The sequence below is a fragment of the Schistocerca gregaria genome, chromosome 5 (genome assembly GCF_023897955.1).
Source record: "Schistocerca gregaria isolate iqSchGreg1 chromosome 5, iqSchGreg1.2, whole genome shotgun sequence".
Lineage (NCBI taxonomy): Eukaryota > Metazoa > Arthropoda > Insecta > Orthoptera > Acrididae > Schistocerca > Schistocerca gregaria.
The window spans coordinates 316622297-316646371 of NC_064924.1; positions in this window are offsets into that span (position 1 = coordinate 316622297).

Here is a 24075-nt window from a genome sequence, read left to right on the forward strand (position 1 = left end):
TTTTCCTTTAGTGTTATTATCTTTTGCTCTAGGATTTTTCTTTGTAGAAAACTGGTAATAAAAATAATAGAAGATATTATTGTTATTTCACAATATAATAATAAGTCACAATATAATATTAAGTTTTTTCTCAGTTCTCTCATATAGGAATAAAAGCCATTTCTGGAAAATATTCATTACTTCATAAATAAATAAATATTGGCGTTGACATTACAGTGCCTAACTGGTTTAATCTTCTAAAGTGAGATCTGTAAGTTGTTAAAACTTTCTTTGGTAAACTTGTCGTCTCCTTTGCCAAATGAAATGATGCTACAGGCGTCCTGGTTATTGAAGCCCCTCTCTACTTAAGTGTATTTCTTAGGTTGACGCCATTGGAATGGTTCACGTGAAAAATCTATGAGTATGAATTTTTAATATTTTGCGCACAACCGTCTCTGATATTCACTGGACAAAAAGGTTACGCACGGACAGTTAATAGTAGTTAATGGAACAGTCTATAAGTTGCATTTCGTATTGCAACTATGAGAAAGCGTAGCTGAGTTGCGTTTGAGATCCGAAGAGGATCTGATGTTGGACCTCAAATAGACCGTCTCCGGCAGAAAATACTGCCACACCTGTGAATCTCATAACGCAATTTCTAATTTTTCATTGCGTCTCAGCGTCTTTGGCTTGGAAAATGCTGATCTCTCACTCAGGATAGTCCTTGAGCGTAGAATTCTTGTGGTTGAGCGCATACATACTGTCACAAATTGGTATTATATTTGCAGTTTGAAAATAGGTGCCAATCGGTCTGAAACGTCTTTTGGTTAGCTATGCAGATATCGTGCATGAGGTAACACGGTTACGTTATTTGGACATTGCTTCGTTACGATTAGTCCTCGGTTACGGAGGCAGCAGTGTGCTTGCGCGTAGTAAAATGGAAACGCGTAAGTTGCACATTCTGAAAGCCGCCAATCTCTCGTGCCTTGTCAGGTTTCATTTTTTACCTTGATTGAACTTTTTCTCGTTAACCTTCCGATTGGTTATGGCCAATTAAGGCCATTGGTGTAATGAAACTGGAATGAGAGCTTTGATTTTCTTTAGATAAAAACTGGGTGACAAGGCTGGTGCACTTTATTATGCATGGGCACAGCTATCTGGGCGACAAGAGCGGAGTACGACCCGCTCGTCGAACCACAGGAGTGCCCGGCGTTTTCGCCTTTTGTAGCAGGGCGAGCAGAGTGTGTGGGAAGTGGGCAGCATTGGGGACGATGGCGCCTCTCAGATTGTTTCGGTGCACTGGTTCCACATGTCTACCACCCGACGCAGGATGGTTACGTTGTCTGCGTCGGTTCGGAGAATTTTAATGTCTGCGTCCTTGGTGGTCAACAGTACGACGCCCATATAGACCACCGCCGGCCAACGGCCACAGACAGTTTCAGGCTTATACTTTCCCGCGCATAGGCCAAAAAACACGATCTGATTGATGGACCGGCATGACGTGTGCTCGCGCAAAAGAGCGCACTCCGAGTATGGCGCGACGACCCGCGGTAGAAGGAAAATTTGTTGTAATGTTTAGGAGGGGAAAGGAGCGGCAGAATCTAACACTATGATTGGCAGCAGTTTCTGTGTCCTCCCATGACTGGAGAGTTCCCTGCGTGGTGGGGACAAAGCGCTAATCTCCGTGCGTGAAGGCAAAATGAGGAGTTTAGTGGATTCACTTCTGGATGGACGGAGAGACAGGACGTGTTTTGCTTCTGGATAGACAGAGTGAACGTTCGAGCTCTTTACTTCTGGTCAACCAGAGTGAAGGTGATCGCAAAAGTCAGACTATTACTATCATAGTAGTCCAGGTAGAGCCTGTCTGTTACTACTTGGTGACAATAGTAGATATTGTCAGTCGTTTTACGCGTGTCTTCATCCACAGGCGCACATCGCCACTGAGAGCAGATGCAACATCGTCCCTTTGCTCCGAGCTGTCGGTGAGTGGCCAGTTTTGCAGGTGGTAATTCATTTGAAGCACTGGAGCAGTAGTGACTTCACAAATTAATTTGACCCCTCCCAGCTCGCACTGTCGCCTTGTCTCCGTACACAGCCACAGCTTGTATGTATGACCTGTATCAAGGGCTCTCATTCCTGATCAATATTTTATCGTAATAGGCAGGAGTAATGTGTTAATGCACACACAACGTTTGTAGGCCTCCAAGACACTCCAATATGCGAATTCAGCCAAGATATTATTACGCAAGTTACATTGTCCTTATTTGTATTTCATAAAATATTTGTAACTTGTAGTACACTACTGGCCATTAAAACTGCTACACCAAGAAGAAATGCAGATGATAAACGGGTATTCATTGGACAAATATATTATACTAGCACTGACATGTGATTACATTTTCACGCAATTTGGGTGCATAGATCCTGAGAAATCAGTACCCAGAACAACCACCTCTAGCCGTAATAACGGCCTTGATACGCCTGGACATTGATTCAAACAGAGCTTGGATGGCGTGTACAGGTATAGCTGACCATGCAGCTCTAACACGACACCACAGTTCATCAAAAGTAGTCACTGGCGCATTATGACTAGTCAGTTGCTCGGCCACCATTGACCAGACGTTTTGAATTGGTGAGAGATCTGGAGAATGTGCTGTATCCAGAAAGGCCCGTACAGGACCTGCAACATGCGGTCGTGCATTATCCTGCTGAAATGTAGGGTTTCGCAGGGATAGAATGAAGGATAGAGCCACGGGTCGTAACACATCTGAAATGCAATTTCCACTGTTCAAAGTGCCATCAGTGCGAACAAGAGGTGGCCGTGTAACCAATGGCATCCCATACCATCACGCCGTGTGATACGCCAGTATGGCGATGACGAATGCACGCTTCCAATGTGCGTTCACCGCGATGTCGCCAAAGATGGATGCGACCATGATGATGCCATAAACAGAACCTGGATTCATCCGAAAAAATGACGTTTTGCCATTCGTACACCCAGGTTCGTCGTTGAGTACACCATCGCAGGCGCTCCTGTCTGTGATGCAGCATCAAGGGTAACCGCAGCCATGGTCTCCGAGCTGATGGTCCATGCTGCTGCAAACGTCATCAAACTGTTCGTGCAGATGGTTGTTGTCTTGCAAACGTCCCCATCTGTTGACTCAGGGATCGAGACGTGGCTGCACGATCCGCTATAGCCATGCAGGTAAGATGCCTGTCAATTCGACTGCTAGTGATACGAGGCCGTTGGGATCCAGCACGGCGTTCCGTATTACCCTCCTGAACCCACCGATTCCATATTCGGCTGAAATTCATTGGATCTCGACCAACGCGAGCAGCAGTGTCATGATACGATAAACAGCAACCACGGTAGGCTACAATCCGACCTTTATCCAAGTCGAAAACGTGATGGTACGCATTTCTCCTCCAACGTTTCACCAGGCAACGCCGGTCAACTGCTGTTTGTGTATGAGAAATCGGTTGGAAACGTTCCTCATGTCAGCACGTTGTAGGTGTAGCCACTGGCGCCAACCTTGCGTGAATGCTCTGAAAAGCTAATCATTTACATATCACAGCATCTTCTTCCTGTCAGTTAAATTTCGCGTCTGTAACACGTCATATTCGTGGTGTAGCAATTATATTGGCCAGTAGTGTACTTTAGGAATTCTGGTGAGGAATTACTTTGTGATACCAAAATCTTGTGTTATTTAATAGTTGAATGTCACCTTCATTACCAGCGGCCTTTGACAGATACGAGTGATTAGCTATTAAATTGTCGTAAATAGACTTATGTCGTAGGCACCATCCTAAAACTGACCACAAACAGGACCACAAACTGTGGTAGTTCAAGGGTGTTTGAGTGTTTTTGCCTAACTAATACCGATTTCTTTAAAGAATTTGAAGGACATGTCCAACTCTCAACCCCGGCACCTCGCAATGCTTGATTGGATGCAAGCTGATTATAACCCCCTTTATTATGCTTTGGATTCTTTGTGCTGTAAACTCAAAGCTGTCACCCCGTTCTGAATCATGAAATATACTAACGTCACTGAAGAAATCGCATGGCCATGGAGGAGATGTTCGGCACAAACAAAAGCTGGTGGGAGTGGCTCTAAATATGAAAGACGTATATTGAAATTTTGCACCAGTGGCGTAAGAGTGACGCTAGTAGCGTTAATATGAGGTACCAAATCAGGTTTGCTTTAATTACTCTCTATAACGCTCGTGCGTGTGAGTTACCTTTGAGATTGGATGTGGTCAGTTGATGTTAGTCGAGAATGCCTTTAAGACAACAAAGACGTCGTTATCAACAGTTCAATGACTTTGAACGAGAACGAGGTCTTGTAATAGGGCTACGAGAGCTGGATGTTTCTTCTGTGATACTATGATAGCCTCTGCACATGATGGCTGGCGGCAGTGCTGACGGTCGTGTTCGGCGTATGGCTCTGGCGCAGGCCGGCCTGAGTGGACGAGCAGTCCCAGGCGCTTCAGTCTGGAACCGCGCGACCGCTACGGTCGCAGGTTCGAATCCTGCCTCGGGCATGGTGTGTGTGGTGTCCTTAGGTTAGTTAGGTTTAAGTAGTTCTAAGTTCTAAGGGACTGTTGACCTCAGAAGTTAAGTCCCATAGTGCTCAGAGCCATGTGAACCATTTGAGCTCTGGTGCATCGTACTTCATCTGCAGCAGCAATTTGAGAAGAAGTTGGATTGTTCAAATCGATTACTTCGAGGACAACTCCAGGCTAGAGGCCTTGTAGCTTGCGCTCCACTGGCCCCAAACCGTCGCCGTTTGCGACTTCAGTGGAGTCAAGCGAGAGCTCACTGGAGGGCAGGGTGGACGTCTGTTGTGTTTTCTGATCAAAGCTGCTCCGGCCTCGGTGCCAGCGAGAGCAGTGTGTTGGTTAGGAGGAGGCCAGTTGAGGGAGTGCAACCAACCTGCTGGCATGCTAGACACTGGACCTGCACCTGAGTTATGGTTTGGGGTGCGATTTCGTATGCCAGCCGGAGCACTCTCGTAGTTATCCCACACATGTTGAATGCAAATTTGTCCGTTACTCTGGTGATTCGACCTGTTGTGGTGCCATTCATGAACAGCTTTCCCAAGTATATTTTCCAACAGGATAACGTTCGCCCACATATCGCCGTTATAACCCACCCAATATGTTCCTCAGAGTGTTGACAAATTGCCTTAGCCTGCTCGGTCACCAGATTTGTCTCCAGCTGTGCATATGGGATAGCGTCGGACGAAAATTCCAGCTCATCCACGTCCCTGTATTGATAAATCACGTGCAACACGCAGGGAACTCCATCCCACAAACCTACATCCGGTACCTATACGACACAGTGCATGCACGATCGCATGCTTGCGTTCAACATTTTGGTAGTTACACCGCAGCATTTCACATCTGTAAGGCTTTTCTCATACTTACATTCACCTGTGATCTTGCAACGTCAATCACTTAAATACAGTATGTTATCTAGAAAATTTTCCCGGTATTTAGTTACTCAGCATTGACTATTTCTTGGTGATGGGATTTTTTTTTCCCGTCAGGTGCGTTGATTGAAGGTTTCTCCGGCGTATCGACAAACGCCGGCACGAAGACGAAGATCGCAAGAGCAAAGAAGGCGGTGGGACGACGTCAGCCAATAGCCCGCTGACAAGGACCGCACCACGTACGACTGCAGCGCCCTCCAACTGAAGAGAATATAAGCGCCGCTCCTGCCAGACTCACCGGGACAGTATTAGCACAGTATTATGAGAGCACTACGAAAGCAGTGACGTGTGATCCATATTAATCGCTTTCATGGGCTTGTACACAGAAAAGGACTTTGGTTGTTTGCACGTCGCCCATCGCTTGCGACACCGTTGTAAATTCAAAGTTAACTATTGTCAGTCTTCTGTTTTGTAATAAAAATTATTAATCTGATTTGCTTGAATTGTTGTATAGCATTCCGAGAATGCAGCATCCTATAGGCACCTTGCAACAGACGAGTGGCCAGGAACCCACAGTTTCAGCCCTTATTGGAGTAGTCACTTTGTTCATCACAACATACGTTTCCACTACGCCTGATCAGTGCCTCGGTTAATGTTATCTAAGCCAGCCGATGTGGCCGAGCGGTTCTAGGCGCTTCAGTCTGGAATCGCGTGACCGCTACGGTCGCAGGTTCGAATCCTGCCTCGGGCATGGATGTGTGTGATGTCCTTAAGGTAGTTAGGTTTAAGTAGTTCTAAGTTCTAGGGGACTGATGACCTCAGATGTTAAGTCCCATAGTGCTCAGAGCCATTTGAACCATTTTTTATCTCAATTGGCTGAATAGCATGTTGTTCCACCTTTGGAATGCAAGCAGCGACGAATCTACGTGGCAGGGATTTAGCAAGTCCTTTGAAGGTTTCCGGATGTATGTGGCGCCTCGTATCTATGCACAGGTCACGCAATTCCCGTAAATTACGGGCCACTAGTTTGTGGACGAGGATCTGCTGCCCGATAACGTCCCAGATATGTACCATTTGGTCTTTTCCCTCTCTGATCCCTACTACCAAAACCATATTCTCTCTTAACGCTTTCTTCTGCTCCTTCCCCTACAACAGCATCATTTAGGTACTGAATTACCCGGTTAATATCCTCATATACGTCTTCTATTTCTTCAACTTTTGCTTGTGACATCGGCATGTATACCTGAAATATTGTTGTCAGTGAAATATTGTTGTTGATTTTGATGAGAACTACCCTGTCTGTGAACTATTCACGGAGCTCACTTCTCTATTTATAACGAATCCTACAGCTGTTATACCATTTTCTGCTTCTGTTGACAGTACCCTATTCTCAGTTGACCAGCAGTCCTTGCCGTCTTTGCTGTAAAAATGTTCAGATATTAAGTGAATGCCTTCTGAAAAAGTTTCAATTTTCAAGTCATTGTGGATTGTTGAGTGGAACATTTAATATTATTCACAATTTCTTAAGTTAAACAACCTGAATTTCATTAAAATGAGTTGAAGCAGCATGTCCCCATACGCGGCAGCCACACAATATTACTAGTTTTCTTATCGATTTTTATTATAGGAGACTGTTTTTCGTATTTGGAGACGACTTCGTGTTTTTTAACGGATGTGAGGCAGCATTGTTTCTTTTCCTCGCTATGTCTGTTACATGTTTCTTGATGGTATGGCGTTTACCCAAGAGAACTGCAAGATATTTCGTGGTTACAGCATATGGAATGTTTTTCTGAATAACAGCAGACTTGTTTCTAAATCCTGTATTTTTCTTGTATAAAAAATTGTTTTACGTTTGCTCGCATTTATTTTGACTCGACATTCCGCAGCAGTAGAGCTCTTAGGCTGCATTTGTTGCCAGCGACAACCATCACCAGAAAGTTAGTTACATGTTGCATAGATGATTTAAACGATTTTTTTGTAGAGATGACGTGGAACGAGTTAGTTTACAGGGTACATATGTGTATAAGGTAAGTGTTAACATTAATGAACACATTTTTATTTTTAGCCATATTCATGCAACTAAACGTATTCTCCTTCTTATTAATATTTTGTCCCTAGTGGTCATCGTACAAGGTCAAGGAGGTTATAATGTATTCAAACCTATAACCGTCTCGAAAACGACGGGGCGAATACCGTATACTCTTTCCTCACTTATTAGAATACAAGTTTTACGAATGTATAAGATGAAGAGAGAAATGTTTTGTTACAATACATCGAGATGAGTGGTGGTGACACAGAAAAACACGATTACCAACTTAACTTTAAATAAGTTCAGCGGAACAGAAATGTCAATTAAACTTCACTGACTGTCGGTCAGAATGTGTGTGAAAGACTTACATAAATTTCAGATAAGATACTCTCAACAACTAGTGCATTGAAATGTGGAAAGTACACCACCTTTGCAAACCATTTCGTATAGAACAATCACCGTTGTTCTGGCACCAGTAATCATCAATAATGATTCGTAGACAGGTAATTCCCACCTATCACATCCCCAAAAAGATCAACTACAGTGATTTTATGCATCAGAATTGACACACACCACTTTCGTCATTTGAACTGATAATTTTTTGAAGATTATAATCTAGGCTTAGAATTTTCAGTATAGATTTTGCCTGTGTTGCGGATGACGTGCTGCTAAAGGAATAGACAGAAAGCTCCTGCGGATAAACAGCCACAGAACATACATAATGTAACATAAGATTAATCATTATTAAAGTTTTAAGCTGTTCGAACGTTATATTTACCAACTAAGTACATTTCAGACCACAAATTCCGAGACACCTTCATGTTATTATATTTCTCATCCTCAGGAAGCCACAAACTACTAATTTCTAGAGCCGAACGTATATAGTTCTCACAATCCACTTCTTACATACGGGAACGTCGCCCAATGCGAGCGAAGAAAACAAACTGATTTGAACTCTGCCGAGCGAATATTTATTTTATTTATTTATCGTATGGCAATACTTACAAAAAGATTACAAAACTATTACAGGTCAATATTTAAGTACAGCTCTTCAGCATAAAGTAACACAAATAACAACAGCTACAGATGGATATCTAAGTCTTTTATGAATTTTATAACATAATTCGTCGCTGTGAGAAAATCTTCGAAACGGCCCTTATAGACACTTGCTTGCCATGTCGATACAACATGAGCACTGTCTGTCGTTTCGCACCAGGAGTCACACGATGGAGATAAAGATTTGCCCCACTGGTAGAGACTGTCTGCACATCGTCCATTGCCCTTTCGGAAGCGGTTCCAGATAGTCCAAATTGCCCGAGGGTGATCGAATCCAGCGGGTTTCTTCTGGATACAAGGCAGCTTCAGGCATTGTGGGAAATAGTTTTGTTGCCAGCAGCGTTCCCATTCATCGATAGGATTGAATTCAGTTTGCATGAGACTTCCGGCTGTGATGAGAGTGGGATGTCGTGATCTTAGTCTTCTTCGCTCTGCAGGGAATACGTCGTCCATTATTGGAAGGTTGATGTTATTAGCAATGTTCTGGTATTCACGCAGTAGTGCGTTCTTTCGTCTGATATCAGGACGTTGAATGTGGCTCAAGACAGGTAGCCAGTATGTGGGAGTAGATCGTATTTACCCACTAGCAATGCATGTGGCCTCATCATATTGTACCTCTATCTTTTTTACGTGTGCACTATTAAGCCAGACAGGTGCACAGTACCCTGCTGCTGAGTATACCAAACCGACTGCTGATACCCGGGGGTGTCTGCTGACGATCCCCAACGAGAGCCACAGTTCATGGAGAACGTTGTTATTGGTTTTGAGCTTAGCTGACGTTCGTGTCAGGCACTCCTTAAAAAAGAAAGAGTTCTATCTAACGTGATCCCAAGATATTTTGCGTGCATATTGCGATGAAGTTTGTCTCCTTCAAAATAGACATCGAGGGCTCTCTGTGCCAATCAATTGAACAGATGAAAATATGAAACTTCTGTTTTACACTACTGGCAATTAAAATTGCTGCACCACGAAGATGACGTGCTACAGACGCGAAATTTAGATCCTGTGATATGCAAATGATTAGGTTTTCAGAGCGGTGGCGACACCTATAACGTGCTCACATGACGAAAGTTTCCAACCGATTTCTCATACACAAACAGCAGTTGACCGGCGTTGCCTGGTGAAACGTTGTTGTAATGCCTCATGCAAGGAGGAGAAATGCATACCATCACGTTTCCAACTTTGATAAAGCTCGGATTGTAGCCTATCGCGATTGCGGTTTATCGTATCGCGACATCGCTGCTCGCGTTGGTCGAGATAAAATGACTGTTAGCAGAATATGGACACGGTGGGTTCAGGAGGGTAATACGGAACGCCGTGCTGGATCCCAACGGTCTCGTATCACTAGCAGTCGAATTGACAGGTATCTTATCTGCATGGTTGTAACGGATCGTGCAGCCATGTCCCGATCCCTGAGTCAACAGATGGAGACGTTTGCAAGACAACAACCATCTGCACGAACAGTTCGATGACGTTTGCAGCAGTATGGACTATCAACTCGGAGACCATGGCTGCGGTTACCTTGACGCTGCATCACAGACAGGAGCGCCTGCGATGGTGTACTCAACGACGAACCTGGGTGCACGAATGGCAAAAAGCCGTTTTTTCGGATGACTCCAGGTTCTGTTTACAGCATCATGATGGTCGCATCCGTGTTTGGCGACATCGCGGTGAACGCACATTGGAAGCGTGTATTCGTCATCGCCATTCTGGCATATCACCCGGTGTGCTGGTATGTGATGGTATGGGGTGCCGTTGGTTACATGTCTCGGTCACCTCTTGTTCGCATTGACGGCACTTTGAACAGTGGACGTTACATTTCAAATGTGTTACGACCCGTGACTCTACCCTTCATTCGATCCCTGTGAAACCCTACATGTCAGCAGGATAATGCACGACCGCATGTTGCAGGTCCTCTACGGGCCTTTGGTTTCTAATGGCTCTGAGCACTAAGGGACTTAGGATCTGATGTCATCAGTCCCCTAGAACTTAGAACTACGTAAACCTAACTAACCTAAGGACATCACACACATCCATGCCCGAGGCAGAATTCGAACCAGCGACCGTAACAGTTGCGCGGTTCTCGACTGAAGCGCCTAGAACCGCTCGGCCTACGTGGCCGGCACGGGCCTTTCCGGATACAGAAAATGTTCGACTGCTGCCCTGGCCAGCACATTCTCCAGATCTCTCACCAATTGAAAACGTCTGGTCAATGGTGGCCGAGCAACTGGCTCGTCACAATGCGCTAGTTACTACTCCTGATGAACTGTGGTATCGTGTTGAAGCTGCATGGGCAGCTGTACCTGTACAAGCAATCCAAGCTCTATTTGACTCAATGCCCAGGCGTATCAAGACCCTTATTACGGCCAGAGGTGGTCGTGAATATGTAATCACATGCCAGTTCTAGTATAATATATTTGTCCAATGAATACCCGTTTATCATCTGCCTTTCTTCTTGGTGTAGCAATTTTAATGGCCAATAGTGTATTTTAGTTTGGTTGTAACCTCCATTTGCTGAAATAGTGGCTTAAAATCTGTAGTTCAGAAGTTAGGATTGCTTCAGTTCTTTCAAAAGTTTTGTGTTTGTCGACCGAAATCTGTACGTCAGATCGTTGAGACACGTTGTACCGACACTGCGTATATACTGGCGTACTGATTTGAGAATGGCCACCTTCGGTCTTCGGTGGAACTCCCCTATTTCGGTGCCACTGTGAACACAGCCTTAGAAATTTATCGCGAATGATCATTACATTGTTGTTGGTGCAATGTACTGCTCTGTATCATTAGCTAAGGAAGCTATGTTAACTGCATGCAATTCTGGTATGTAAGTTGAATATCTATTCAACAGTGTCAGTCCCAAAAATAAACCTTATCTGTGTCTTGGTGTTACGGGGGCGGGAGGAGGAGGAGGAGGAAGAGGTATGAGGTAGGAGAGCGGGTCCGATGGAGCTGGACGGAGGGAGGGAGGGAGAGAGGGAGGGAGTGTTCCCACGACCAGCTGACAGCCCGTGGAGGTCGCGTCGTGGAGGCCAAGGTTGGTGACGGCAGCGCCCGGAATATCGGCTGTCTCAATACAGGCCAGACGAGGCTCCATCTCCGCGAGGACAATTGCCCCGCCCGGAACATTCATCTGGAGAGAACGAGCCACGGAGAGCCGCTAATAAACCACCGAGCCAGTTGCCGCGGGGGGCAGCAGCAGCGGCAACGTTCAGACTCCTGACCACTCATTGTGGCATACATTCTCTGGGATATCGACAAACCATTTCAGGCAGACGCTGTTTTTACAAGGCCATGCACAATCCATTACTCTTCTAGAGCCATTCGTAGCCCATGGCTTTCAAACAAAACGACTTTGTCTCTAGTGAAACCATCACTTCTCCTTTCGACGATTCATTCAAACACCTCCTTCAGTTCGTCACTCGCCACGAGCTTCTTACAGGTTAAAACTGAAGTGGTGCTGTGAGTACGCTTCATGGCTGACCCAGTTAATGGACATGTAGAAGGGAACTAAGTCTTTCATTTCGATTACTTTTTCAATGTGTGATACTTCCTCGTCCTCTCTGTACCTTTCCATAGGGCATGTTGTGTGAATGTGTTCGGCTTAGAAAGGTGAAGGGTTGTTTAAAACATTGTGAGTAGATGCGGTAGGCTTCTCAATAGAGAAATTAGGGAAGATAAACACAGGGATTGAGGCACTTCGGAAAGATCGGTTTTGACGAATGTAGAGAATGGAGGTTAGCTTTCAACCAATAGGAACGTGGCAGGCCGGCAGGCCGGCCGGAAGCTTCGCGAGGTAAAGGTGGCTGGGACGTGCTGAGGAGAAGACGCAGGGGTGGAGACGCTCCTGCTGGAAGATGGTAAGATGTGAAATGCAATGTATCTTGGTAGATACAGTTCGCGAACCAAGTTTCCCTCTTTGGCTGACGAGCGGACTTGAAAATTATGTGCTGTGCGGTCACGCTTGTGCATTAATTTATGTAACAGCATCATTTCGCGAAGTGCGGTGTGCTACAGTGTGGCGACGCATGAAGTGTTGTGCCCTGGTGTATGATAACGAATTCCCTTCAGCCATTCATTGATCAGCTGAAAATACGAGACCAATTAGCTGTTTCAGTACTTGTCACCACCGATAATAATATCGGCCAGTGATTCCAGATTATACTCAATTATAACATCTAAATTTGCAGTAATATTTCAGCTACCTAAGAAACCAGAGTTGGAATTTTCAGACAATTACCTCTCGTCTCCCAAAGCTCAAATCCATAAAATGGTTCAAATGGCTCTGAGTACTATGCGACTTAACTTCTCAGGTCATCAGTCGCCTAAAACTTAGAACTACTTAAACCTAACTAACCTAAGGACATCACAAACATCCATGCCCGAGGCAGGATTCGAACCTGCGACAGTAGCGGTGGCTCGGTTCCATACTGTAGCGCCTAGAACCGCACGACCACCCCGGCCGGCGCTCAAATCCATAATCGTAAGAGTAAGGGCCCCCTTATTTCCATAGTGAATAATGCCAAATCGAAAGGTCTCTGTTGGATTCCTTTCATGTTAATTTCTTAAATCTGTTGTCATTTGCGGCATACATCCCACTTCTAAATTTACTGTGGTGTTTCTGACTCTATTTGGGAGGAGAGTGAGCAGTGGAACGTGTTACTTTTACACATAATAAAGAACGGTCTGTCACATTACTACACTTAAAAACACAGTTTATAAGTAATTCATGTCACACACTCTCATACGGAACCTACATCCGCTATTGTCATCCCCCTTCCCTTCTGTGTGAAAGGATGAATGAGCAAATGTATTTCTAGTTGCATGCTTGATGGTAGTAGACAAGCCTGTCTGCTAGAGAACAGTAGGACCAACGTCGGAACAGGTAGCTACGCTTTCTAAAAGCTGAGAGGTTTCTATTCTTAGTATGGTCCTGTCCGTCTCTTGTCATGATGGTATACGAACTGCCTCTCTGGTCACTTCCGTTTGTATCTGTTAAGCACCCTCGGTAGGGGCCCAGGCAGTCTGTCCGCGGCGAGCGTCTGAAGTGGTAAGATCTCCGGCTAATCGCGTTTGTGGATTGGAGTTCCATGCCTGTTACACTCGGTCGGTGAGTACAGGGACAGTTAATGCTGTTTGTGGATGTAGCAGCAGTTATCGTCTGATGATGTCCGATATGTGCTCGATTGGAGACAGATCTGGTGATCACCTGGGTGAGGGCAACGTGTCGACACTTTGCATGGCATGATGGGTCACAACAGCGGTATGTGGGAAAGCGTTATCTTGCAGGAAAAGGCCGCTGGAAAGCTGTTCGCGAATATCAGTACAACAGGTCGAATCACCAGAGTGACGTACAAATTTGTACTCAGTGTGCGCGGGATAACCACGAAAGCTCCTACTGTCATACGAAATCGTACACCAGACCATAACTCCATGTGTAGGTTGGTTGGTTGGTTGGTTTGGGGAAGGAAATCAGACAACGTGGTCATCGGTCTCATCGGATTAGGGAAGGAAGTCGGCCGTGCCCTTTCATCCCGGGATTACCCTGAAGCTATTTAGGGAAATAACGGAAAACCTAAATCAGGATGGCCGGACGCGGGATTGAACCGTCGTCCTTCCGAATGCGAGTCCAGTGTCTAACCAGGTGTAGGTCCAGTGTATCTGCCCCCAGAAAGGTTGGTTGCAGACCCTCAACTGGCATCCTTCTACCCAACACATTGCCGTGACTGGCTGTACTGTGAATCTACTTTCAAAATCTTTTCTTAAAGAATTTACTTTATTTACTGGCGATTCATCAAGAAGACTGACACATTTAATCACACTAGGTGAGCGTGGAAGTAGTTGCCAGGAAGTAACTGATGAAAAATTACCTTTAACAAATGTGAATTTATTCCTAAAAGCCTTTTCAAAACAGATTTAAAATTATAAGAAGAAAAACACACTCGATATATCAAGTTACAGTTTTATTTAGAGGCAAGAACAATGTTGACAGTAGGAGCTTTCGGGCTGAGACGCTTGCCTGCTCCCGTTCGACACGGCCGTAGTCATGACCGCTCACAACAACCTCTGAAAGAGCACACTGGAGCAAATCTGCAACACACCAGATTACTTTAAAACAAAAAATTTTAACAAGTCATACAAACTTGTAAATTATGCACCCCGTAAGAGGAATGGAAATGGTTCAACCCTCAAATTATTGGCCAACGAGAGTGCAATTTATAAAATGTACAACATACTCCACATTACACATATGCCACCTCGCAAAATGCTAAGCAGGATAGAAACATATTTCAAGAATTCGGCCTTTAAGCAATAAATTCGTTAACACCGAATCTGACATACATGACAGAGGCAGCTATCAACGTATGGCAGATTGACAGGGGGGATTACTGAACAATCCGAACCGAAAATTGCTCTAAACGTCCCCAATTCCACAAGGGAAAAACGGACCACCCAATTCACAAATAACCACCTTCTCGCGGGTGGGCAAACGGAGAAGAATGGTGGGACGACCCCAAAACAAAGCGGCTGGTGACCTCACCAACAAAACAAGTAGAATTTAAGAAATAAGTGAAACAACATATCTCCAATCACTTCTAATAAACTGCGGTTTCTGGCGAAGACCTGGCGCAGCACCACCGCCGCTCTCCCGAACCTCCCGCTGCCAGCCGCTTCAACGGACGCAAGGAAGGCGCGCCAATCTCCCGTCGCACGGCGTCGCAGCTCGCCCCGGCCAGCCCGACGTCGTGGCCCCGCTCCTGTTGGTCTCTTGTGAACCGCGAAGCCACTACCCCTTTCTATACGGCGCTGCCCACCGGACTCACGTGGGGATCTCACATGCGCCGACGCTCAAGGCGGACAAGTCATCTCGTGTCTCGGTGTGCGACCGACCAACCGACCAATCCAACCGCAATGACCGTTGCCCGAGCAACTCGAGCAGACTGGCGGTCTAGCGCGCAGACTCAGATGCAGGAACTCAGCCCCGACCGGGCGATCACTAGCTGAGTTCTGTTACTGGCGGAGTGGCAAGACTCTCATTTTCTGGCTCTAAAGTTTGACCCAAACGACAGACATACTAGCTAGCACTCAGACGACAGACAGACACTAACTGCCGCACAAATGAAAACGAGAGAGACCAGCAACTGATGACGCGAGACTGACCTAGCCTCACTGCGACTGACCGCCTGCCACTGATCGCGCCCCTTAAATGCACGTGAACAGGCAACCTTTCCCCTTTCCCACCAGAGGGAGACAGCAAAGCTGCGATTGCCATAGCGGCGCCACCGCCAGAAACGGAGGGCGACTGCTTCACACAACGCGCTGCGGCGCGCTCTTCAAAACAGCAGTTTTTACCACGGCTCAGGAAGCATCGTAATTGTACTACGAAGCCACGTAGTCTAGTTATGTAGTGCAGTATTTCTTATTTCTTTTTCTTTCTCTATAGTCTCACTATTTTATACCATTGTTCATTTCTACGACTATGACGTCACACGATACTTAATGGAGTTGTAGCTGAGGCATGATACATAAATCGGGGCCAAAGCTGACAACATCATGACGTCGACGCGAAGCAATGTGACGCGACGCGACGCGACACGATGCGACGCAATGTCGACACGTAACTTGCATAATTCTGTGCAATGAGCAAAACTGTGGAAAATACGTGAAACTGAGAGTACTTACATATCTCTAAGAGTGGTCTCTGCTGGTGCTGCGTAATATTGTTATTAACACATAGGCACATCCTCTTCCTATGCTCTTCCAGCTCCTGAGTAACCCCTCCCACGCAAGTGGTCCAATTATAAAAGATGAACATGTGCAGAGGGTGCATGATCCTTATTGGACCAGAGGGAAGGGAAGAGCTCCCGTCATTTTTATGACACGTGACGACATGAACTTGAATATAAGTAGCACAGTTGCTTTAGTGATTCCACTGGGTGACGTTGATCAATTCCCGGTGGTTTCACGGGGGACAGGGAGCGGGGGACGCAAGGAGCCAAAGTAAGTAACCTGACACGAATGTGTAACATGATAAGCCCTTTAGCTTACCACTGATAACAATGCAATTTTTTAGACCCCACCCTGGATAATTACTTCTTGCTACTGTTATTGTCCAGGGATACACCCATACGGAAACATCTGTTAGTGTCATTGCTATAAACTGTACTGACCGTTCTGGGCAAGTGCAGCGATACGGTGGTTCTGACTGGGTCAGTTTGTATTTTAATAAGTTAGTATTTACCGTCGTAATGGAACCCTATTATTGCACACCGAAAATGGCAGACATGGTCTGGTAAATGGAAGCAATGTAATAGCCAGTAGATTACTTCAGAAATTCTGCTGTTACTTAGTAAATATGTGTTGTCATTCGTTTACTGCATTCTGAAGGTCGTTCGTAATAGCAAAGAACTTGCAGTAGATGTGTTTCACAGTAGCCAATATAGGCAAGCAGTACTAGCTCTCAAGGTATATATTTTAGAGCTCATGTGAGCTGGATATTTTTGTCTATTTTTGATCCATACTACCATTTCTCAAAACATGCGATACTTTTTTAACACCATGTATAATAAGAATAAGGAAACAAAAATATTTCTCGCGGGCCGCAAGTTTCACAGTGATGCAGGTGAGTGGTTATGTGAACAGGTCGGGCTCTCTCATCTGTGTCGTATTATCAAAAGAAAAGGTACCTGAACCCTGAAAGCAGTTTTTATCATTTCTTTTACTTTTACCTTTATTTGATCCTTTCGTAACAATACCAGGTCACGTGTAAGCCGTTTCAACGTGAACTTTGTTATTAAAGAAACAGATCGGCGGCCTGGATGTGTTATTTGTAGCATAACTGGCGTCATGGATCGCAAACTGTGGCAATTGATCCAGAAGTGAAACTAACAGCGAATTATCGTTTTCGTGATTTTCTGTCGAAAGGGCAGAGAAAATCAGATAGTCGCACCAGCTATGCGATACTGAAGGCTGTAAGCAATGTTATACAGGGTAATGCGATTCCTATTTCAGCTCTGATCTTCTAATATTTCTCTCTCAGCTATAATCCTCTCCCCTCCCTGAAAGGTTTCACTGTCTCTAACACCCACTAAGAGCGGTGACGCTGTGGTAAGACACTGTACTCGTGTTCAGAAGGGTTCAGGTTCAAATGCCCTTCCATCCATCCACATAGAGTCTACCCGTGATTTCCTGAAATCGCTTTAGACAAATGTTGAATTGGCCCTTCTGAAAGGACTGAGCCAAATTTCTTCCCTTATGTTGCCCAGTCTGAACATCTGCTGCGTCTATAATAGGGGTGGCCACTTACTTTACCTTTGGGAGCCGCAAAATTGAGGAGTTGCTTCGAAGCGAGTCGCGTAGTTTAGGGATTAATAATTAACATCACAGAAGAAATACTATTTAAAAAATAAAATTATTGAACTATTTTATTTCACAACAGAATGAAATGGTGTGGTAGCCAGGAGCTAGGTGATGGAGTGGGGATGGGCTGAATTAGCTAATAATCACATAATGCTTTAAAACACGTTGATAACAGATAAAATTTGCCAGAAGATAGACAAGATCTTAAATATACCTTTAACTGTTCACGTCTACAGTGGACTTAACAAACAAGCGTTACAGAAGAAAATTCAATCGAAATTTTTCATTTAAATATTCAAAATGTTCAATTAACTTCGAACTCCAGAAAAATACTGCCGCTACAAGCCAAGTGAGAAAATTTACTAGTAACCAAAGTAAAATTGCAAGACACTAACAAAATAAAAACAAGTTAAAAACGTACACAGCATTCTATTAAATGAGCTAGCTTGTGAGCTACTTTGAGAATTAAATTTCGCACATGAGTAAGGCTGCATATCATCTCAAGAATTAGAGTAATAACATCCTCAGGCATCACGCCCAGAACCAGCGGGAATAGCTGCTGGCATCAGGCGACGGAATAATTACACGTAGCGGTAACATGGGACAGCTAAGCCATGGCATTCTTAACGCTCATCAGCCTTCATTTCAAGCCCTAGCATTTGCAGACATCATTATGAAGCTACCTGGAACACATGAAAGAAATATAAGCACTGGCGTAGAACAAATGAAGACACACAGTTTAAAAGGAACCCGTTCAGATTTCGAAAAATTAGCAAAATTTAGCTACTATCGTGCTCATTAGACACAGAATATCCATTTAAATGTATCAAGGGCTCCGACCAATGTGTTACACAATTAGGTACTTATTTAACCACTGTGGCAATCTCAGTCACCAAACTTGCCCACACTCAGCATACTTTAATCACTTCACAAGTATGAGCACAAATGTCATCACTGCCCGCACAACTACACTCAACTCTTTCCCGGACTTCCTTCTTTCTTTCCAGAACTTCGCGGTAGCAGACAACGAGTGTGCCATAAGGCTGGTAGGTTTCCCCACGAAAATAACAACTTCGCAAGGAAATATATCAGAGCTCACCATTATACAAACCAAGTCTCCACAACAAGCGTACAAATTGAGCCGGATCCAAGGGATGATCACGATCCAGTCACCATCGCACTGTCATATCACAACAGCCGTAGCTCCTCCCAATGCATGCAGCAGAAATTTCTGTCCGCTTTTCCTTAGGCCAGTGAATCCTCTTGCCTCAACGCGCTTCAGAATGCCATGGCAATTCAGGAGTGCTCCATCCGTTCGCTACCCAAGTCCACAGCAAGTGCACAACCACCACAAGCTCATGCCGTGTCGACGAACACCACGCAGCCCTGTTTTTCTCTCATGGTCGCTCAACAAGCCTCCCTCCCCCCCCCCCCCCCCCCCCCCAATCGTACACCCAGGTTGTATTCAAAAAGTTGACCACTATCCATATATGAGGCAAAGAAGATACTCGCGGAAAAGGAAATCAAACTGCCGCGCCAATGTCCAAAGAAATTTGAAGTTGCATTTGTGATGTTCTTTGTCGACTGCGTACTTTTGCTGTGACCTGTTTGATATGTGGCTGATAACTGGTGAACGCAGTTCGCAGATGTTCATTTAAATGTTCATCAGATAGATCGATATTTCGATTTGATAGACTTGAGTGCTGAGCACAGTGATTCATGCACATAAGTGGCCCTAAAACTTGAGATCACTCTCCTGGCACGCTCTCTAGAGGTTATTTTTCTCGTGGACCGTCTTACAGCACAAACCGTTGAACAACCACAACCGCTACCTTTCAGTCTCTCTAGTCGTTCGCGCTCTTCAAGTTCCAGTAGCTCCAACTGTAATCACCTTCATAACCGGAGGTGAAACGGAACAACTATCTTCTACATCTACAAGAAAATGATTTTCAAAGAATAAAAATGAACGTTTAATTCCCTCAAATCACGAAACCTGGCATTTTTTTTTCTGCGTGCCAGACATTCTATTTAAAAATTTTGTGTTTGCATCTGAACCAGGAAGGTTTTCAATGATTTTCTTCATGCAGATGAAATGAGCAAATGTTTTAGTCTAAAGGTCTTTCTGAAAGAAAGAAATTATTCTCTTCCTTGTAATGATGTGTCTGTGTTTGTAAATGCTGAACAACGTCAGTAAAAGAGGCCATATCTAACAGCCATTGTAGCTCATCAAGCTAAGGAAAATTTTTTCTTTTTTCTTGCAGAAATTGCTTGACTGGATCTAGTAAGTAGAAAGATGTGCCTAGAACATTTCCTATTGACAGTCGTCTCATTAAACAATATCAAGGCACATTATGAGGAAAGCCGTCATTGCTCACAATTTGTAGCACCATCTACATAAGAAGTGGACGCTGAAAATATTTATATGCTAAAGGTTCTCTGAATAGCACAATGGACAGATAGGGATTTAAGATATGAAATGTCAGCATTTAAAAGCCACACAAGGCTTTGGTTTTTAACTGTCATAAACGGTGCACCGTCGGCAGGAATATTGGCAGTCTTCCCAGAAGGTACCGAATATTTCACTAAAATATCATCCAGGGCTTCTTCGATGTCACAGCCTAGACTAGTATCCTTCAATGTAACAACGTTTCAGAGCTCTTCCACCACCTCGAAGTCATTTCATACGTATCTTCCAAATACGCGGTTTATCTTGGATATCTGTAGACTCGTCCAACCCCTGACTCATTGCTGAGCAGTCACTTAAATATACACTCCTGGAAATGGAAAAATAACACATTGACACCGGTGTGTCAGACCCACCATACTTGCTCCGGACACTGCGAGAGGGCTGTACAAGCAATGATCACACGCACGGCACAGCGGATACACCAGGAACCGCGGTGTTGGCCGTCGAATGGCGCTAGCTGCGCAGCATTTGTGCACCGCCGCCGTCAGTGTCAGCCAGTTTGCCGTGGCATACGGAGCTCCATCGCAGTCTTTAACACTGGTAGCATGCCGCGACAGCGTGGACGTGAACCGTATGTGCAGTTGATGGACTTTGAGCGAGGGCGTATAGTGGGCATGCGGGAGGCTGGGTGGATGTACCGCCGAATTGCTCAACACGTGGGGCGGGAGGTCTCCACAGTACATCGATGTTGTCGCCAGTGGTCGGCGGAAGGTGCACGTGCCCGTCGACCTGGGACCGGACCGCAGCGACGCACGGATGCACGCCAAGACCGTAGGATCCTACGCAGCGCCGTAGGGGACCGCACCGCCACTTCCCAGCAAATTAGGGACATTGTTGCTCCTGGGGTATCGGCGAGGACCATTCGCAACCGTCTCCATGAAGCTGGGCCGTCTTCCGCTCACGCCCCAACATCGTGCAGCCCGCCTCCAGTGGCGTCGCGACAGGCGTGAATGGAGGGACGAATGGAGACGTGTCGTCTTCAGCGATGAGAGTCGCTTCTGCCTTGGTGCCAATGATGGTCGTATGCGTGTTTGGCGCCGTGCAGGTGAGCGCCACAATCAGAACTGCATATGAACGAGGCACACAGGGCCAACACCCGGCATCATGGTGTGGGGAGCGATCTCCTACACTGGCCGTATACCTCTGGTGATCGTCGAGGGGACACTGAATAGTGCACGGTACATCCAAACCGTCATCGAACCCATCGTTCTACCATTCCCAGACCGGCAAGGGAACTTGCTGTTCCAACAGGACAATGCACGTCCGCATGTATCCCGTGCCACCCAACGTGCTCTAGAAGGCGTAAGTCAACTACCCTGGCCAGCAACATCTCCGGATCTGTCCTCTATTGAGCATGTTTGGGACTGGATGAAGCGTCGTCTCACGCGGTCTGCACGTCCAGCACGAACGCTGGTCCAGCTGAGGCGCCAGGTGGAAATGGCATGGCAAGCCGTTCCACAGGACTACATCCAGCATCTCTACGATTGTCTCTATGGGAGAATAGCAGCCTGCATTGCTGCGAAAGGTGGATATACACTGTACTAGTGCCGACATTGTGCATGCTCTGTTGCCTGTGTCTATGTGCCTGTGGTTCTGTCAGTGTGATCATGTGATGTATCTGACCCCAGGAATGTGTCAATAAAGTTTCCCCTTCCTGGGACAACGAATTCACGGTGTTCTTATTTCAATTTCCAGGAGTGTATTTCTGATAGTTAATTACAGTATCACCAGTAATAGCAGAAACTCTCCTTTCTATTCTATGTCTAGAAACGGGCATTTGACCAACAAGGAAGTTCGGGCGCCAAGTGCAAGTGTTATTTCAGTCACCGCCACTATGGGCGACTTGCGCGCCGGTGTTGAGGATGCAATGATGAGGAGGACAACAAAACACCCAGTTATCGAGCGGAGAAAATCTCTGACCCGCCCGGAAATCGAACCGTCCCCGCTTGCATGGGAGGCGAGCACGTTACCACCCAGCTAAGCAGGCGGACGAAATAGACACAAATTGGGCAATATCAACCTTTAAAAACTCTTTGTCAAAGCAAGGTTTCTTTGATTTTGCAGCATTAAAAGCCAAGATGAAGCCAGCTTCGGTTGTTAAATCTGCTTCCGTGACAAACAAGATCATAGCCCCGCTCTGCACTTGAATTTTTTCCTTTAATGACCACAATTTAGCTTTCGTTAATAGAGAGCCAAGAGGAAAGTCTTTCCTGAAGTCACTGTGATTTATGGCGTGATGGCGTTTGAGATTAATGGCCTTGTACTGCGACAGTGTCATTTGACACTGTAAGAGGTCCATAATTAAAGAATTTGTTGCTAGCGCACTCGAGCTGATGTAATTTCGATGTATTGCTCACGCGCTGCCTGCGATATGTAAGCTAGAAGAGAATCTGAGACCAAAGAGCAGTATTGACTGCAGTAGGAACTGTGTGGCAGTAGGAGTAAGTTGTTGTTAGCGAGCAGTCTGGTGTATCGTGTTGGCTGGGCCGGTCGTGTGCAGCGATGGCAGAGCCTGAGCATTATAGGATAAGGTAAAAGCGGCCTCGCGCGTATGTAGTATAGTTACATCAAGTCCCATGTTAATGTTTAAAAAAAATCCGTTAATAATAATCTTTCTCATAAAAAGTAACTTTTGACATTTATCTCAATTTAAAGAATTCACTAATTTCTCCAATCCTTGGCAATCCCGATTATTGAAAAGAAAAGTCAGTTCTTTCCTTTTTTATAAGACAAATCTATCGGCCAGCATTGCACTTAGCTGCGCCAGGAAAATTTCTTATAGGAGCAGATATATACGCGTTATCCGGCGATCTAAACGTTACAGGTTTGTCTCATTGTATTATATTTTTACTGTTGGGTAGTTACGCTAAATGAGAATATTATTCATATTATTTTATTTTGTGGGGAGGTTACAACACAAATGAAAATGCTGTGTGGCTAGGACCTCCCGTCGGGTCGACCGTTCGCCTGGTGCAATCCTTTCGAGTTGACGCCAATTTGGTGACCTGCGTGTCGATGGGTATGTAATTATGATGAGAAGGACACTTTTTTTCACTTTGTAAGTAGGCTGTTTAGGTTTTTATGTTGGTAACGCCACATAGCGCTCTGTATGAAAATCACTGACCGTGCTGTGTGCTATCTGTGGCTGGTTGGATTCTTTGTTGGAATATTCGCTTGTGTAGTGTAGGGCAGTTGGATGTGAACAGCACGTAGCGTTGTGCTGTTGGAGCTGAGCCGCCAGCAGTGGTGGATGTGGAGAGAGATATGTCAGAGTTTTGAGAGGTTACTATGAGCGAACGATCTGGACGTGTGTCTGCCAAAAAAAGGAAATTTGTAAAGATGGATGTCATGAATTGATAGATATATATGATGACTTTTGAACATTATTAAGGTAAATACATTGTTATCTATCAAAATCTTTCATTTACTAATTATGCCTATCAGTAGTTAGTGCCTTCAGTAGTTAGAATCTTCTATTTAGCTGGCAGTGTCGGCGCTCGGTGTATCGCAGTAGCTCGAGTAACGAAGATTTTTGTGAGGTAAGTGATTCATGAAAGGTATAGGTTGTTGTTAGTCAGGGCCATTCTTTTGTATGGATTATTGAAAGTCAGATTGCGTTGAGCTAAAAATATTGTGTGCCAGTTTAGTGATGATCAGAATAAGTAAAGAGAAAACTGTTTGAGTACGTTGAGTTTTGCTCACCTGTTTGTGTACCAAACAATGTAATTAATAATTTTTCAAAGGGGACGTTTCAA